Here is an 18,799-nt window from a genome sequence, read left to right as displayed (position 1 = left end):
AAATGAAATATAAACAAAGGACTATGAGAGCACCAAGGCAAATGGGAATGTTTCCAACAGTAGCAAGTAAGAGAAAGCAGCATTTGAGTTATTTCTAGAAGGATAAATAAATAGTATTGCAAAACTCAGGCAGATAAAGTGAGGTCATTCAAGGCTGAAGGAAGATGCTGAGAAGGTAGATAATGAGAAGGCGGGGGTGGGGGGGAAGAACAAGTGTGTCTGAGAAGTTACAAGTTATCTACATCTAGTGTTGGTGACATACAGAGGATGTGAGAGAAATGGTATGATTTAAAATGAGGCTGAAAAAGACTCATCTGGGTCTGAATGTGGAATGCCTTCATGGACTTTAGGATCAGATCTGTATTCTAGAAAAACAACTGGTTGGCAAATTACTTGCAACCAATTGGTTAAAAAAAATAGATGCCTTGGAGCTTCAATGTTGTGTGAACATCAGTTCTCATCAGCTCATGGGAGCCAATTGTTAAATTTTCAGAAACTCTGGAAGCTGGTTGTGAAACTCAGTCATTATTAAAAATTAACTTATATAACTTTATAAATAGTTACATTAAAACAAAGGTAACAGATACTCAAAATTCATTGCTTTTTAATTATTTTATTAATTTTTGCTTTTATTCTCGAGGTTGTATATATTTATTGTACTTGTATGATGGAAATACTGTATAATACTGTGCTACTGTACATCTTTTCCTCACTCCACATTCAGTGTTATCATCTTAGTAGCTTGAAATTGGCTATGGTAGAAGTATTTACACTGTGGAAATCAGCAAACACTATGAATCAATGCCCCTTATCCCCACTCCCACCCAAGACCTGGTTTGTTGAACATACACTAGCACATCACTGTTTAGCTGCTTCTCTTAGAAAGGCAGTGGTAGGGAAAGAAATTGGTATTTTTCAAAATGGTCCACATGTGATTCTCATGAATAGTCCAGCTTTGATATAATCACATTTTCACATTTGAACTATTTCCACAAAAATTTTTCTTCATCAAAAGCAAACTGAACTGAATATTTATACTACAACATTATGTCATAAATTATCAACTTAAAATACCTAAAAAATTATTTACTTATTATCTAGGTATAGTTCATGTGTTCTGAAATGTATTTATTTCATTCTATGTGCAGATATAGGGTCTAGCTGAGAAGTGTCATTCAATAATTCACATCATGGCTGCATTAAAAAAGATACTACAATTCATCTACTAAGGTTCGCAAAGAATAAAGCAAATTTGACAACTTAGTAAAATTCACTCTTCTCATATTTTCAAAACAAGATCAACACTGAGACAGAAAAAGACAAGGAACTTAACTGTTATTTATATTTACAACACTTAAAAAAAACTGAATGTGAGGTATGTGCCAGGTATTTTACAAGTATTGTCTCACTCAATTTTCCTAATAATAAGCTATCATTTTGTCTGCTAGTAAAAGGACATGAAAATAGAGTAATAGATACATTCAGTAGGAGATAACAAAATGAGTATTTCTCAAGTGAATATAGGTGATATTGAGTCTTACTACAGAAAGCTGATTATCTTTCTTTCTTTACTAATTACTGAAGAAATAATCAAGTGTAAATTATTACATAAAAGGAGATTGTGGAGAGGAGTAAAAATGTTACATGAAAAAAGGAATTAATAATGAAACCAAAAACAATGTGCTAATTTTCTGGTATTTCTCTTAGATTTTAAGTATAAGTCTTATCCTTAGAGTGTAATTCTTACAGTGGTACAATGGATCTGGTGTTTCTCTTTTGTAAGCTCATATTATTTCTTGTTTTTTTTTTTCTTTTTAGTCACATCCTGCTCATTTTGACAAACGCAGAGTCATGTACCCAACACTGCAATCAAGATACAGACCATCTCCATAAATCCAAAGAATTCCCACCACCCCATTGTAGCCTCATGGACAACCACCAGTTTGTGTTCTCTTCTGGTAGTTTTGCCTTTTTGAGAGGGTCACATAAAATGGAACCACTTAGTATATAGCATTTCGAGTCTGGTTGTTTTCACTTAACATAATATATTAAAGACTCGTCCATGTTGTTGCATGTATCAGTGGCTTATTTCTTTTTCTTGCTAAATAGTATTACTTTGTAAGGATGTATACAAATTGTTTATCCATTTACTTGCTGATGTACAGGCTGTTTTCAGTTTTTGACAATTCCAAAAAAGTCACTTTATAAATATTCATACACAAGACTTCATGTAGTATGTTTTCATTTCCCTTGGGTAGGAGTGAGACTGTAGGGTAGTATGGTAAGTGGATGTTTAACTTTATGAAAATCTTTCAAACTGTTTTAAAGAGTCATTGTACCATTTTGCATTTTCACCAGCAATGTAAGAGAAATTTAGTTTCTCTCCTTCTTCAACAGTATTTGATAATGTCACTAAAAAAAATTTAGCCATTCTAATAGCCATGTTGTAGTATCTAGTTGTGATATTAATCTTTACTCCTCTGATGACTAGACATCTTTTTATGTGTTTAATTGTCATATGTGTATCTTTTTTGGTGATGGATTTGGTAAAATATTTGGCCAAAAATTTTGAGGATGAATTTCTTGTCTTACTATTATTGCATTGTGTGAAATTTTAAAATTTATTCTGTATTCCAGTTCTCTTTCTGATAGGTTTCCTGCAAATATTTTCTGTTAATGTGTGGCTTGTCTTTTCGTTTTCCAAACAACATTTTTGAATGTGTTTATTCACAAGTTTAAAATTTTGATTAAGACAATTTTGATTAAAAATCATTTAAAAGCATCTTTCTTTTCTGAATCACGCTTTGATTTTTTATATTAGAAGTCCATATCATTTCTATGCAATTTCTATGAAACATACATGAGGACTTACTGACTTTTAAGTAAATATTCTTACAGAATATTTCAGAGTAAGTAATGTTTTATCTGATGAACTTCTTCAAACAATGATTAGCATACACTTGGTCTACAAATGCTACATTTTCGTCTCATTTTAATTACTACCATTATTTGATCTTTCCCATTTCTCAAGTGAAGAATGCCTCTCTCCCTGAAATCATCTGCCTTCATTGGTATTCAGGAGATGTCCTGGAAAGATATTATCACTTTAGGCAAGCAATTACATCTTATTCTCTCTTGGCTAACCCTGGCAGCATACTTTAGTGATGTTCAGAATCACAGAAAATCAAGTCATTGCTATTCTACTCTAAGCTGCTATCCATTATACACCTGCCACATTCGAAGCATAATTCATATTGGACATATTTACAGCAATGGTATCCATGAATTTAAAACAAATAAAAAATAAATTTCTTACAGTTTTGTACCCATAGTCATCGTGTGAATGATTAAAAAAGAAAAAAGGAAAAGGATTAAAGTACTAAAGAGACAATGTGGGAATGATTTTTTGAAAAAGAGAGAAGGAAAAGTACTAAAAAGAGAAATCAGAAAAATTACATATGGAAATCAACTTGAATTACGTTGCAGGGTGGATATTTTAAAAATGAAAAACGTGGCACCATGTGCAGAGAGAAATGGAATCGTTTTCTTTTCACCTAAAACCTTTCTCTTCTGGTAATAATTTACTAGTTTGAAATAAAATAAGAAAACACAACAGACTGGACATAGTTTTCAAAGCCCAAACCTATAAAGGTAAACTGAATTATGACTGAGTTTAGGATCTAGCAAATCCTGGATCTATTTCTATTACCGAAAAAAAGAAAAATCAAACCTTTGAATTGTGAGATTAATATTGTTCTCCAAAAAATGAACAAATATAGATATTCCCCTGATCTTTAGTGTGTTTTAGTTACATGTGCGATCACATATATTAATCCCTCAGGTGATTATCATCTTTATCCTCAGGGCAGACAAGACAGACATTATTATTCCCATTTTACAGTTAAGGGAACTGAAGTTGAAGGAGATAGTTAATAAATGGAAAGATAACTAGATTCAAAGTTAGAAGACCTGGGTTTGAATACAGACTGCCTCCTCCAAGCTTTGTGGTTATAGAAAATTCACATTCTTAAAATGATTGAGACAAAAAAGGAACTCATAAGTCCTCGGGCTAAATGGGGGAACCAGAAAGAACAATCCTCATCCAAGGAACATTTTCTACTAGACAGCATTGCTTCTCTAAGTCCATCCCCACTTGAAAATGAAAAAAGCAGTTTCATAAAACCATGAAGTACCATTACAAAATTTCTAACATAGTGTGGAAAAACAGAATTTAAAAGTTATTACACATATTATTGCTTATTTCATACTGTATATAAAATTATGTTTATGGGAAAAAACCCAGAAGTGATTATCTCAGATGAGGGAAGTAAAATTAAGGAAGAAAGTGGGCTGAGGAAAATAATTGTTATTAGGGTAGTGATACAAATGATTTAAATAAGACTTTAACTTTGCTATATTATTTGTTTGTTTGTTTGTTTGTGCTTTTTTTGAGATGGAGTTTCACTCTTGTTGCCCAGGCTGGAGTGCAATGGTGCAATCTAGGCTCACTGCAACCTCCGCCTCCTGGGTTCAAGCCATTCTCCTGCCTCAGCCTCCTGAGTAGCTGGGATTACAGGCATGCACCACCACGCCTGGCTAATTTTGTATTTTTAGTAGAGACAGGGTTTCTCCATGTTAGTCAAGCTGGTTTCAAACTCCTACCCTCAGGTGACCCACCTGCCTTGGCCTCCCAAAGTGCTGGGACTACAGGTATGAGCCACTGTGCCTAGACACTATATTGTTTTTATAATAAAAATAGTACATAGGAATTCCTTTACTAATTCAAGAATGTTTACTGAGTATATACTGAATGTTTACTGAGTATATACCTGCATTATTTATTGTATAATTACAATACTAAAGACTAACTCCAAAAAAAAATCTGCTCGCTTGTATATTCAGCAAACAAATACTGAATGTCTATTGGGTAACCTAGCTAGGTATATTCTAGGGTATGAGAATGTACTGAAGAACTAGTAAGGGCTAAGTCTAAAAGAGGAGAGAGAACGTAGTCAAAAACACAACGTGCAGGTACAATTGTGGAACTTTGCATAGAAAAGGAATCAATAAGCCCGGAGGGGAAACAGCCAGGAAAATCTTTCTGAAGGAGGTACTACTTGAGCTGAATCATGAAAGGACTTGAGTTAAACAGGTTTATGGGGCAGAGAGAACCATTTCAAGTAGAATAGAAACCATTCATTCAATAAAGAGCACCGGCATATGCCAGATATTATTCTAGGTACCAGGTACACAACAGTAAATCTTATTTACTAATGGTCAGACAAATTTCCTGCCTCAGTAAAGCCTCCTGTTTTGTAGGGGTAGACAATGATCAGATACACAAGTAAACAAGATGATTTCACACAGTGAAAAATACCATGAAGAAAACAGAACAGGATGATACGACAAAATTCCTTTAGACAGTATTCAGGCACAAACAGCGTTCAGGCAGAGGTTTCTTAAGTTGAGACATGGGTACTGAGAAGGAACCAGACACATGAAAAGCTGGAGAAAGAGTATATGTAATACTAAAATTTCTAGTAACCATATTCAAAAAGGTGGAAACAGGTAAAATTAATAATATATTTTATGTAATCTATACCTAAAATGTTATCACTTTTATATTTAATATATAGTCAAAATAAAATTGATATCTTTCATAGTTTTTTGTTTCAAACTAAGTCTTCAAGATCCACTTTGTATGTTATACTTACAGCACATTTCGACTTAGATTAGGCACATTTCAAATCCTCGACAGATAGATGCAGCTGGTAGTTATATTATGCAGCAGTGCAGTTCCAGGTATCTTAAGGGAGATGAGTTTGAGGTGTAAAGATTGAAAGCAGTGTATTTAATAATGCCGTGGCAACAGCCCAGTGAGAAAAAATGAAGACTATAATTGAGTATAAGTTTAAGGAACAGAGAGGTAAGGCAAAAATTAAGAAATATTTAGGAACTAACATTGGCAGGACTTGGTGAATTTTGAAGGTGAGATAAAGGATACAGTCGAAAATAATAACTCCTAGTTTTTAACCTGGGTGAGTGGGATGGTGCCATAAACTAGGTTAGAGAACATGGGGCTTGAAGCACGCTTAGGAAAAAAAATGAGTTTAGTTTTTGACGTGTTGACTTTAAGGTACTTATGAAACATCAAGGTGGAGAATGCCCAGGAAACAAGTGGAAAAAACTAAAAAGTTTCAGATACAGACTGGGGAGTCACACAGACAGTGGTTGGAATCATCAAAATAATTTAGAAGCTCCTTCTATGAAAAGGACAGGCTACAATGAGAAATAAGTCTTCCATCTATAAAGGGAATCACAGTGCATTTGACTACACTTGGTTGAGTTTATCTTTCCAGTGTTTTTTTTTTTAATACCAAAGACTCAAAGAGATGAGAACTTTCTGAAATGTTACAGAGCTTCTCTTTATCTCTCAGAAAATTTAAATTCTAATTCTATGTTTGTTTACATTTCAAGGTTTCTAAATATGTTTTAATTACTATAGAGTTATTACAGTTATAGGAATGGAGACAGTAAGAATAAGGATAGACTACTGTTTTGAGATGTAGGATAGAGAAAAGGAAAAGAGACTAGACCAGATGGCTTAATGAGGTAAGGGAAATCTTTTTAGAGTGGGGGACTCTTAAGCATGTATACAGGCTAGAAGGAAGGAGCCAGTAATGACAAACAGTTTGAAGATTTGGGAGAAACAAGGGATGACTGCCAGAGCTAGATCCTGGGACCAGAGGAAATGAGATCAGCGCACAGGAGGAAGGACACCTTGTTACTTTAAACTGGGGAAAATACAGTAAGAAGGGGTTTAGATTAAATAAGTATGTAGGGAGAAGGTAGGAAACCCTTAAGACCACTATCAAAGGCCAGGCATGATGACTCACACCTGCAATCTCAGCACTTTGGGAGGCCAGGGCAGGCCGATCACCTGAGGTCAGGAGTTCCAGACCACCCTGGCCAACATGGCAAAACCCCACCTCTACTAAAAATACAAACATTAGCCAGGAGTGGTGGCACACACCTGTAGTCCCAATTACTCAGGAGGCTGAGGCATGAGAACTGCTTGAGCCCGGGAGGCGGAGGTTGCAGTGAGCCAAGATCATACCACTGCACTCCAGCTTGGGTGATACAGCAAGGCCTTGTCTCAAAAAAAGGAAAAAAAAAAAAAAAAAAAAAAAAAAATATATATATATACACACACACACACACACACACACACACTCAAAAACACTGCCAAATGTAGTGGCTCATACCTGTAATTCCAACAATTTAGGAGGCTGAGGCAGGGGGATCACTTGAGGCCAGGAGTTTGAGATCAGCCTGGGCAACATAGTGAGGCTCTGTCACTAAAAGAGTTTTGTAAACTTAGCCAGGCATGGTGGCACTTTAGTCCTAGCTACTTGGGATTGCTTAAGCCCAGGAATATAAGGCTGCAGTGAGCCATGATCATGCCACTGCACTCCAGCCTGGGCTACAGAGCAAGACCCTAACTCTTAAAGACAAACACAACAGTATAGATAAAACAGAACTATAAAAAATATGCAAGTAAAAACATAAATAAAAAGCAGAGAGAACAAACAGAAAACCAAAGAAGAAAATGGCACACTTATACCCTAACATTTATATTACATCAAATGTCAATGGTTTAAATAAGCCAATTAAAAGACAGAGATTGGCAGAGTGGATTAAAAACCATGACCCAAGGATATTCTGTCTACAAAAAATAGGTTGAAAGTAAAATGGTCAGGCACAGTGGTTCAGGCCTGTAATCCCAGCACTTTGGGAGGCTGAGGCAGGTGGATCACCTAAGGTCAGAAGTTCAAGACCAGCCTGGCCAACATGGCTCCAATAAAAATATAAAAATTAGTTGGGCATGGTAGCGCACACTTGTACTCCCAGCTACTCAGGAGGCTGAGGCAGGAGAATCGCTTGAACCTGGGAGGCAGAGGTTGCAGTGAATTGAGATCATGCCACTGCACTCCAGCCTGGGCAAGAGAATGAGACTCTATCTCAAACAAAAACAAAAACAAACAAAAAAAAAGAAAGTAAAATGATGAAAAAAATATATAATGTAAACATTAATCAATGAAAAGCATCAACGGCTATATTACTACCAGGTAAAGCAGACTTCAGAGCAAGGAAAATTACTACAGACAGAGAGGAACATTGTATAATGATAAAATAATTAACCTACTAAGAAGTAGCAGCAATCCTAGTTGTGTGTACACCAAACAACAGAGCAGCAAAATATGTGAAGCAAAAACTGACAGAACTGAAAGAGGAAACAGGCAAATCCACAGTTACAGTTAAGATTTCAATACTCATTCCCAGTAACTGATAGAACAAATAAACAGAAAATAAACAAGGATAGAGAACTCAACAACACCATCAACCAACAGGATCTAATCAACATTTATAGATCACTCCATCCAAAAACAGTAGAAAATACTTTTCAAGTGTCCATGGAACATATACAGGTACCAAGAGAGGTCACAGAAATCAATAACAGAAAGACGATAGAAAAATTTCCAAATACTTGTGAACTAAATGGTACACTGCTAAATAATTCATGAAGCAAAGAGAAAGTCTGAAGGAAAATTAAAAAAAAATACATTGAACTAAATGAAAATGACACTACAACATATCAAAATTTGTGGGTACAGCTAAAGCAGTGCTGACAGGGAAATGCACAGCATTATACATACATTACACACACAACTGCATACATTAGAAAACAGAGAAAGTCTTAATAAATTAAGCTCTCACTTCAAAAACCTTGAAGAGTAAAATAAATCCAAAACAAGAAGGAAATAATAATAATAACAATAATAATAATAATAATAATCATCAACAAGTTAATGAAATTTGAAAGAGAAATACAGAAAAATGAATAAAATAAAGAAGTAATAAAAATGGCAAACATCTAGCACAACTGACAAAGACAAATGAGAAGACACAAATTACCAATATGAGGAACAAAAGAGAGGATATCACTAAAGACTTCGAAGATATCAAAATAATGAAATACCTTAGACAAGTCAATGCATAGAAATTTGACAACTTAAATGAAATAAAATTCCTCAATGAACACAGACTATCACAACTCACTATATATATTTTTATTTTATTTTATTTTATTTTATTTATTTTTTTGAGATGGAGTCATGCTCTGTTGCCCAGGCTGGAGTGCAGTGGTGTGATCTCAGCTCACTGCAACTTCCGCTTCCTAGGTTCAAGCAATTCTTGTGCCTCAGCCTCCTGAGTAGCTAGGATTCATACAGGCATACACCATCATACCCAGCTAATTTTGCATTTTTAATAGAAACGGGGTTTCACCATGTTGACCAGGCTGGTCTTGAACTTCTGATCTCAGGTGATCCGCCCGCCTCAGCTTCCAAAAGTGCTAGGATTACAGGCGTGAGCCACCACACCCGGCCAATATGATATTATTTAAACAATCCTATAGCTATTAAGGGAATCAAATTTGTAATTTTAAAACTCCTCCCAAGTACATCTCCAGGCCTAGATGATTTCACTGGAGAATTCTACAAAATTTTTAAAGAATAAATCTTCCACAAATTAGAAGAGGAGGGTAAACTGCACAAATAATTTTACAAAATTAGTATTACTTTGATTCTAAAACCAAAGACAGTATATAAAAACAGAAAAATATAGAGAACTACACCTCATACAGACACAAAAACTGTTAACAAAATATTAGCAAATAGAATTCAGCAATATATAACAAGAAATATACACCAAGGGAACTTTATTTCAGAGTTTCAGGCTGATTCAACATTTGAAAATCAGTAATGTTAATTCAACATCTTAATGGGTTAAGTAAGCTTAGAAGAAAATCACAGGATCATATCAAATTATTTAGAATAAGCATTTTAAAAAATTAAAACAGGAATAGAGGGGAATTTCCTCAACAGAACACCTACTGCAATAAATGTTTTATTTATTATACTTAATGGTGAAAAACCAAATGCTTTCCCTCTAAGATTGGGAACAAGGCAAGGATATCTGCTCTCATTACTCTTACTCAATATGGTACTGGAACCTTAAGCCAGAACAGTAAGGCAAAAAAAAAAAAAAAAAAAAAAAAAAAAAAAAAAAAAAAAAAAAAAAAAAGAAAAAAAAGAAAAAAAGGAAGTAAAAGGCATACAGATTGAAGAGAAGGAAATACAACTGTCTCTTTTGTACATGACATAATTGTCTATGTAGAAAATCCTAAGGAATCTACAAAAAAACCTCTCAGAATGCAAAAGTGAGTTCGACAGGGTCATAGGAGATAAGATAAACAAACAAAAATCAATTGTATTTCTATATACTAGCAATGAACATACAGACACCAAAATTTAAAAATACAATACCATATATCATAGTCAAACATCTGAGAACTAAAGACAAAGAAAATAATCTTGAAAACAGTAAGACAGAAATGATACCTTATCTATAAGGGAAAAGCTATTTAATGACAGGATTTTTCACTAGAAACTAGGGAGAACAGAGGGAAGAGACAGTTTTCAAGCACTACAAAGAGACCTTTAATGTAGAATCCCACATCCAGCCAAAACACCCTTCAGGAATGAGGGCAAAGGCAAGGCATTCTCGGATGAAGAGAAACTCACAGAATTTGTCACCCAGTAGGCCTCTCCCCTAAAAGAATGGTCAAAGGAAATTCTTTAAATAGAAAATAATAAAAGAAGAAATCTTGTAACACCAGAAGAAAAGACATAATATGCAAAAATATGGGTAAAGGCAAGATATTTTCCTTCTTGAGTTTTCTATATTATGTTTGAAGGTTGAAGCAAAAAATTGTAACACTGTCTGATGTAGTTATCAATATATTTAGAGAAAACAGTTAAGACAATAAGATGATAAATGGGGGAGGATAAAGGAATGTAAAGGGTGATTAGGTTGCTACATTTAACATAATCTGTTAAATGAAGGCATCCAACTCTTCAACATTTTACATATATATATATGTGTATATATTTACACATACATACTTAGAGCAACCACGTAAGCAGCTATACAGAGATACATTAAAAACACTATAGACAAATCAAAATGGAATTTAAAAAAAATATTCAAGTAGTCCACAGGAAGGTAGGGAAAAGAAATGAGAGAAACCAAAAATTAGGGAAAACCAACACAAAACACAAATAAAATAAAAGACTTATACCCTAACATGAATACAGTATTTCCCCCTTATCTGTGGGAGATACATTCCAAACATTCCAAAACCCCCAGTTGGTGCCTGAAACCATGAATAGTACTCCTTTGATAAAGTTTAATCTATAAATTAAGCACAGTAAGAGACTAACAACAATAATAATAAAACAGAACAATCATAATACACTGTAATAAGTTATGTGGAAGGCTGGACATGGTGGCTCACGCCTGTAATCCCAACATTTTGGGAGGCCAAGGTGAGAGGACTGCTTCAGTCCAGGAGTTGGAGACCTCACCTTTACAAAAAATAAACAAAATTAGACCAGTGTGGTGGCGCACACCTGTAGTCCTAGCTACTCAGGAGACTGAGGTGAGAGGGCTGCATGAGCCCAAGATGTCAAGGCTGCAGTGAGCTGAGATTACACCATTGTACTCCTGCCTGGGTGACAGAGTGAGACCATGTCTCAAAAAACAAAACGAAAACCATAGAAGTTATGTGACTGTGGTCTCTTTCTCTTTCAAAATAGCATAAAGTTTTCAGACTGTGGTGGACCATGGATAAGTAAAACTGCAGAAAGTGAAGGTATGGATAGGGTCAGGGGGAATACTGTGCAAAAAAGGCAACAAGAGGGATCCTTGTGGTGATAGAAATGTTCTGTATCTTGACTGTATGAATGTCAATATTCTGGTTGTGATATCGTACTACATGTTTGTAAAATGTTACCACTGGAGAAACTATGCAAAGGGTATATGGGATCTCTCTGTATTACTTCTTGCAACTGCATGTGATTCTACAATTATCTCAAAACAAAATGCTTAATTTAAAAAAAACACAAAACTTGACTGTTCCTCAAAACCTTCACTGAGTTAACCACTTCCTCTTTCAAACCCCCTCACACCCTATACAACGCTGATAGTATAGTATTATTGCACTTCCATGTACTATTGTAGTCTATCTCCCTTACCAAACTGTGAGCTCCAAGAGTAGGTTTTAAAGGCAAGATATGTTTTGTTCATCTATGTATGCCTAGTATCTAGCAGTGCCTGATACACTGAAGATGTTTTGTAAATGTTTGCTGAATAAAACTGGATGTGACAGATGTAATCAAGAAGGTAATTCGATTATTAAACTGTATTTATATTCAATTTATTATTTATATAGATCCTTATTTACTGGCTCCTCAATAACAAAATTATCTCTTCAGTGATTATAAAAGCATCAATGACACCATTTAGGACTTCCCTTCTTGACAGAGTTTGACCAACTATTCTTCTGCTGTATCAGACACCCCTTCCCAGATCAGATCATCAGAACCTCTTCCAATATCTTTCTTATGTATGTGTGTCTAGGCTTATTTTTAAAAATCCCTTTCTGTCACATATTTGATCAAAAGTCTTGGAAACATTCCTGTAGTAGGTTATTTGCTGTAAGGAAAAGTTAAGACTTTGGAATAAGCAAAAATAATTACTGTGTATATGAAATGGATTGCATTGTTTACACCATACCTTTCTAGGCTATGTTTCTATGGAGTTTGTGCCTTTTCTGGTCCTGGAGCTATTTTATAATTCTGTATAAATTGTAGATAAATGCAAATAATTCTGTCTATAGGCACACAAATAAATTCTGTCTGACGGAGGTCCAACAATTCCACCTCACCCTCTACTCCTCCACCACATCCCACCTCCAGTGGAAAAAGCCAGTTTTGTGTCCATTTGTAAATGGGTATCAGCATTCCTTTACTCCATAGTAAGGGTTTGTTAACTAGCCATAATATGGAAAATATATTGCCTCTCCTTTGAACTAGTTGTGACAACTGGTTGGTTTCCTCTTCAATTCATGAGTTAAATAGAAGTTTGGTGTTTTTGTATTAAAAAATATCTATTTCTGCTTTTGCCCACTCCTTTTCTTTTATAATCAAATAACAATTCTGGAGCAGATAAACTACGCGTTTCTGCCTTCTCTCCTAGAAAAGACACAATTTCACTTATTTAAATGAAATGCTAACAACTATAACCACTTTAAAATAAATATAAGGGTACTATAAACGTTTCTTTTCTTTTTTTTTTTTTTTTTTTGACACAGAGTCTCAATCTGTTGCCCAGGCAGGAGTACAGTGGTACAATAATAACTCACTCTAACCTTGAACTCCTGGGCTCAAGTGATCCTCCTGCCTCAGCCTCCCAAGTAGCTAGGACTACAGGTGTGTACCACCACACTTGGTTAATTAAAAAAGAACTTTTTTTTTTTTTTTAGAGATGAGGTCTCGCTATGTTGCCCAAGTTGGTCTCGAACTCCAGGCCTTAAGTGATCCTCTCACCCTGGCATCCCAAAATGCTGAGATTACAGGTGTTAGCTACCATGCCCAGCCAGGATTCTATACATTTTACACAATGTCTCAAGTTGCTCATTTTATGAAAGCTTCAGGTAGTACATACATATGGGCACCAACTTTTTTCTTAATTGAACTGAAAAAAGTGGCAAACATAAGCTAAAATTATAGTCATTTAAAAATGGAAATAAATTGGAGTACATCTTCAAGCAGCTATAACACAGAATATAGTAATTAGAATTGAATATAAAATAAATGCAGATCACAAAGATGTATTCTAGAAATGTGAGAAATAACAATATGTATTCCACATTATGGTTAGTTAACAAACCTAAAAAGGGAGTGAGAAGAAATATAATAGGAGATATGCACAGAGAGAAGGAAAGCCAAAATGTGTTCCACGTTTTCTTCATACAGCCTGCCAATATTCTACACCAGTATAACATACCAGATATAAAAGATCCATCTGAAACAATTCTAAATCTCAGAGTAAAACAGTACAAAACTGTGATGCCTTTTTATATAAACCTTCATTTAATTTTTCTTTTAAATAAAATATTTTTAGAAGTAGAGTAAAACCTGTATTAGCTCAAACGCTACCAAAAAATCAAAGTCAGTACTTCTGAAACACCTATTCAGATATTTACTCTGGGATCCACTTCATCAATTGCAGTATCAATCCACTTTGAGATATAATTAAAAATAAAAAATTTCAATAGTCTCTAATGACTTTCAGCAGAATAGAAGCTGATAGGAGAAACAAAATCTTTTTGTTGGTGGGGAACTCCTGGGTCCCCTTTCTTGATGTGCTTTGTGGGTGTGTGCATGCATGTACCTGTGTTAAGACTTCCACTGAAGTAACTAACACTTGACTGTCTCTGCTCTTTCTCATTCCTCTCTATGAAAATTTACACGTGTCCTTAAAACCTCCTTATGAAGTGAGTACCATTATCATCAGGTAACATGCCCAAGATTCACTGATCCAAAGCCCATATACTCTTACCCAGTATGCTTTATTGCCTATGTACCGTTCATCACTTGACTGCTAAGATCTTACAAACAGTTCAGTAGGAGGAAGTAGTATTCAAATCTACTTTTACTTGTCTCTATATTTGCTCAACACCACATCTGTTTACAACATCTTTTGTCTGCATGCTACTTAATGTGTCCTCAGTGAATCACCTTTAGCAGAAGACATGGTAAAAATGCAAATTTTGGATCACCCTAATCCTACTGAATTAGACCGAAAGTAAAACCGAAGAGAATGCATTTTAAAGCAAGCATCCAAAGTAATTCAGATACACACCAAAATGTGAGGATCAGAGCATTATAGCATGCTGCCTTGTAGGAAATAACCTTTTAGAGTAAAAAAAGGAATCAATCCAGAGTCAAAATTCTGGTTTTGCTACTTACTGTCATGTGACCTTGGGCAAGCAAAATGAGAATAACATCTGTTTTCCTTTCTTTCAAAGTTGGTATCAGTTTCAAAATGAAATAATGTCTGACAACACATGACATATTTGCAAATAGCTCTATTAGACTAATAGAATGTAAAGAGCTAAAGGGGCCTTAGAAAGTCTAGGCCAACAACTTAAAAAAATTTTTTAATAAAAGGAACTATTTTTTCTCCCCATTTGTAAAACAATTGCATGCTCATCATAAAATTCATTAACCGGCAAATAAAGTGAGAGCACTGGATGGTCACATTACAAATGTTGAGATTTTATTTTTGGTTTTTAAAAATTTTACTGTATTTTTTTCTTTTGAGATGGAGTTTCGCTGTGTCTCCCAGGCTGGAGTGCAGTGGTGCGATCTCCACTCACTGCAAGCTCCGCCTCCCAGGTTCACGCTGTTCTTCTGCCTCAGCCTCCCCAGTAGCTGGAACTACAGGCGCCTGCCACCATGCTCGGCTAATTTTTTTAAATTATTATTTTTAGCAGAGACGGGGTTTCATCATGTTAGCCAGGATGGTCTCGATCTCCTGACCTTGTGATCCACCCGCCTCGGCCTCTCAAAGTGCTGGGATTACAGGCGTGAGCCACCGCACCCGGCCTAAAACTTTTACTATTATTTCATTTTATTGTGTAATAGCAATGATCAGTAGAATAATAGTGATCATTGCAGACATCCTTATGTTAGTCCAAATTTTAAAGGGAATGTCTCTGATACTTTACCTTTAATCATGATTCTAGCCATTGGTCTAAGATATAGAGTGACAGATTATATGCACATGTGTGTATAGTATTTTGCTATACTTACAAAGTATTCTTATATTCTTTCTTAAAAAAATTAACAAATGTCTCCTTGGCACCTACAGAGCTGACCACATGGCTTTTCTCCTTTGGTCTAGTGATATGGTAAAATTTAATTTTTAAGGATTCCTAACACTGAACTATTTTTTGCATTCCTAAAATATCTTAGTCATAGTATATTATTCTTTTAATATACTGCTCAGTTCTAGCTGCAAATATTTTATTAAGACTTTTTACAATGTTGGTGGGAATATAAACTAGTATAGCCACTATGGGGAGCAGCATGGAGGTTCCTCAAAAAACTGCATATAGGAACTGCCATATGATCTAGCAATTTCACTACTGGGCATTTCAATCCAAAGAAAAGGAAATCAGTATAACAAAGAGACATCTGCTGCGCCATGTTTACAGCAGCACTATTTACAATAGCCAAGATTTAAAAATCAACATAGGTGTCCAACAACAGATAAACGGATAAAGAAAATGTAGTGTATATACACACAATGGCATACTATTCAGTCATAAAAAAGAATGAAATCCTAGCAAAACAGATGGAACTGGAGTACATTACATTACGTTAAATAAGTCAGGCACAGAAAGTTAAACACAACATGGTCTCACTCATATGTAGAAGCTAAAAATGTTAATCTCATAGAAGTACAAAGTCCAACAGAGGTTACAAGAAGCTGGGAAGCACAGGGGAGAGAAGGATAGGGAGCGATTTGTTAAAGGATACAAAATTACATCTAGATAGGAGGAATAAGTTCTAGTGTTCTATACCACAGTAGGATGACTACAATTGACAACAATATACAGTTTCAAAGAGCTAAAAGGATAGTGAGTGTTACTAACACAAATGATAAATGTTTGAGATGGATATCCTAATTACTTTGATCTGATCACATATACAGAAACATCACTATGTACTCTATAAATGTATAATTACCTTGTATCAACATTTTTTAAAATAAGGAATTTTTGTATGTATATTAATAAGTAATATTAGACTACAGTTTTATTGAGTGTGGTATTTTTCAGAATTATGCTAGCTTTGTAAAGAGAAATAAGACGCTTTCTTTTTACATTTCTAAATGGTTTAAATGGCACAAACCATTCTTTGAAGGTTTGAAAGGTTTTACAAAGTTTCACTTGTGAAAACACTGTGGTCTGACACTTTAAAGACAACTTTCCCTATTCCTGCAATAGCTGTTAGTTCACAATTTAGAGTGTCTGTCTTCCTGCATTTATTTTATTAACTTCTAACTTTCTAAAGATAAATTGTCCATTTTACCTAGACATTTACTCATAATTATTTTAAATTCTTCTACATCTATAGTTAAAACCCCTTCCCTAATATTTTGCATGTGAGTTTTTTCACGCTGTCATCACAGATGGTAGAAAGGATATCAATACCAATTAACACTAGTTATAGTGTACTTATACAACTTAATCTTTATAATAAGCTTATGAGTTGGGAATTACTACCTCAATTTTACTAATTTTAAACCAAAGAAATCTAGTCACTTTCTCAGGGTAACATAATTAGTAAGTGGCTAAATTAACCTAGTCCTGACTCCAAAGCCCGTATTCTAGTTCTCAATGTGAAAACGTGCCTTTCACTAAGACAGTGCTTTTAAAATTCTTACTGGCAGAGGAGTTGATTAAATTGAGAAGAGGGAGGTGTTTTGCTCTTTAGGTAAGAAGTACTACTTTCTGCAATAGAAAGTTTAATGACAGATTTTTAAAATTAATTTCAAATATCAACTTTTTCAGTTATTGAGAAAGGAAATAAAATTAGTCTAATATTCATAAGTGAGAAGACTATATAACAGATCTTAGAGTTTCTGCCTAATTTTCTTCAGTGATTCAATGTTTTCTATACCAGCTATGAAATGTGTTGTGTAGACTTCAATATTCTACTTTGTTTGGGAGATATTTATTGGTTTGAGAAGATTCCTGGTAAGGATAAAATAGTTACAAGTAGTACAATTCTACCTTTAAAAGAAATATGTTGTGGGGTATTATTCAGAAGCAACTAAAAAGTATTTAGAGAGAGGCCTGAGAAGCCCACAGGAGAGGAACAAGTAGAAATACAAATGCTACTTATCAATGAGATATTTAGGTAGATGTTTTATTTTCCTTCCTATTAAGTGGTGCCATTGTTTTTTTGTGTTTGTTTGTTTTACTATGCGAAGAAAATACCATGTGTAGTGTATGAAAAGTTTTTTCCCTCTGAATATTTTCATGAAAACCATATCTGACACCTATCCAAAGTATCAATGAAATTAAGAATTAGCTGTAGTGTATGAAAAGTTTCTTTACTCTGAATATTTTCATGAAAACTGTATCTTATACCTATCCAAAGTATCAATGAAATTAAGTATTAGCCAGGCGTGGTGGCTCACGCCTGTAATCCCAATACTTTGGGAGCCCAAGCTGGGTAGGTCACCTGTGGTAAGGTCAGGAGTTCGAGACCAGCATGGCCAACATGGTGAAACCCTGTCTCTACTAATAATACAAAAATTAGCTGGGTGTGGTGGTGGGCATCTGTAATCCCAGCTACTCAGGAGGCTGAGGCAGGAGAATTGCTTGAACCTGGAAGGTGGAGGTTGCAGTGAGCCGAGATTGTACCACTAGACTCCAGTATGCGTGACAGAGCAAGATTCCATCTCAAAAAAAAAAAAAAAAAAAAAAAGAAATTCAACATTAGCCCACTGGTCTTTTGTTCATTACATTCTAAGAAGCATGCTCACAACATTCCTTATTTATTAACAATATACATTGAGAAAATTGCTAGCCAGCTTTAACAAATTACCCTAACTACCCTTGATATTTCCTTTTTTTTTTTTTGAGACGAAGTCTCGCTCTGTAGCCCAGGCTAGAGTGCAGTGGCATGATCTCAGGTCACTGCAACCTCCACCTCCCGGTAGCTGGAATTACAGGTGCATGCCACTCCACCTGGCTAATTTTTTGTATTTTTTAGTAGAGACAGGGTTTTGCCATGTTGGCCAGGCTGGTCTTGAA

General features: G+C 34.9%; 1 protein-coding gene across 2 annotated transcripts in view; it reads right to left on the bottom strand.

Annotated features, from left to right (window-relative positions):
- The window catches only part of XPR1 (xenotropic and polytropic retrovirus receptor 1), a 261,486-nt gene that overhangs the window by 17,768 nt on the left and 224,919 nt on the right, over nucleotides 1–18,799 (bottom strand). The gene's annotated exons all lie outside the window — the stretch shown is intronic.

The sequence above is a fragment of the Mandrillus leucophaeus genome, unplaced genomic scaffold, assembly GCF_000951045.1.
Source record: "Mandrillus leucophaeus isolate KB7577 unplaced genomic scaffold, Mleu.le_1.0 Scaffold691, whole genome shotgun sequence".
NCBI classification, from domain to species: Eukaryota; Metazoa; Chordata; class Mammalia; order Primates; family Cercopithecidae; genus Mandrillus; species Mandrillus leucophaeus.
Note: the sequence above shows the minus strand (reverse complement) of the source record. Positions and strands in the feature narration are given on the sequence as shown.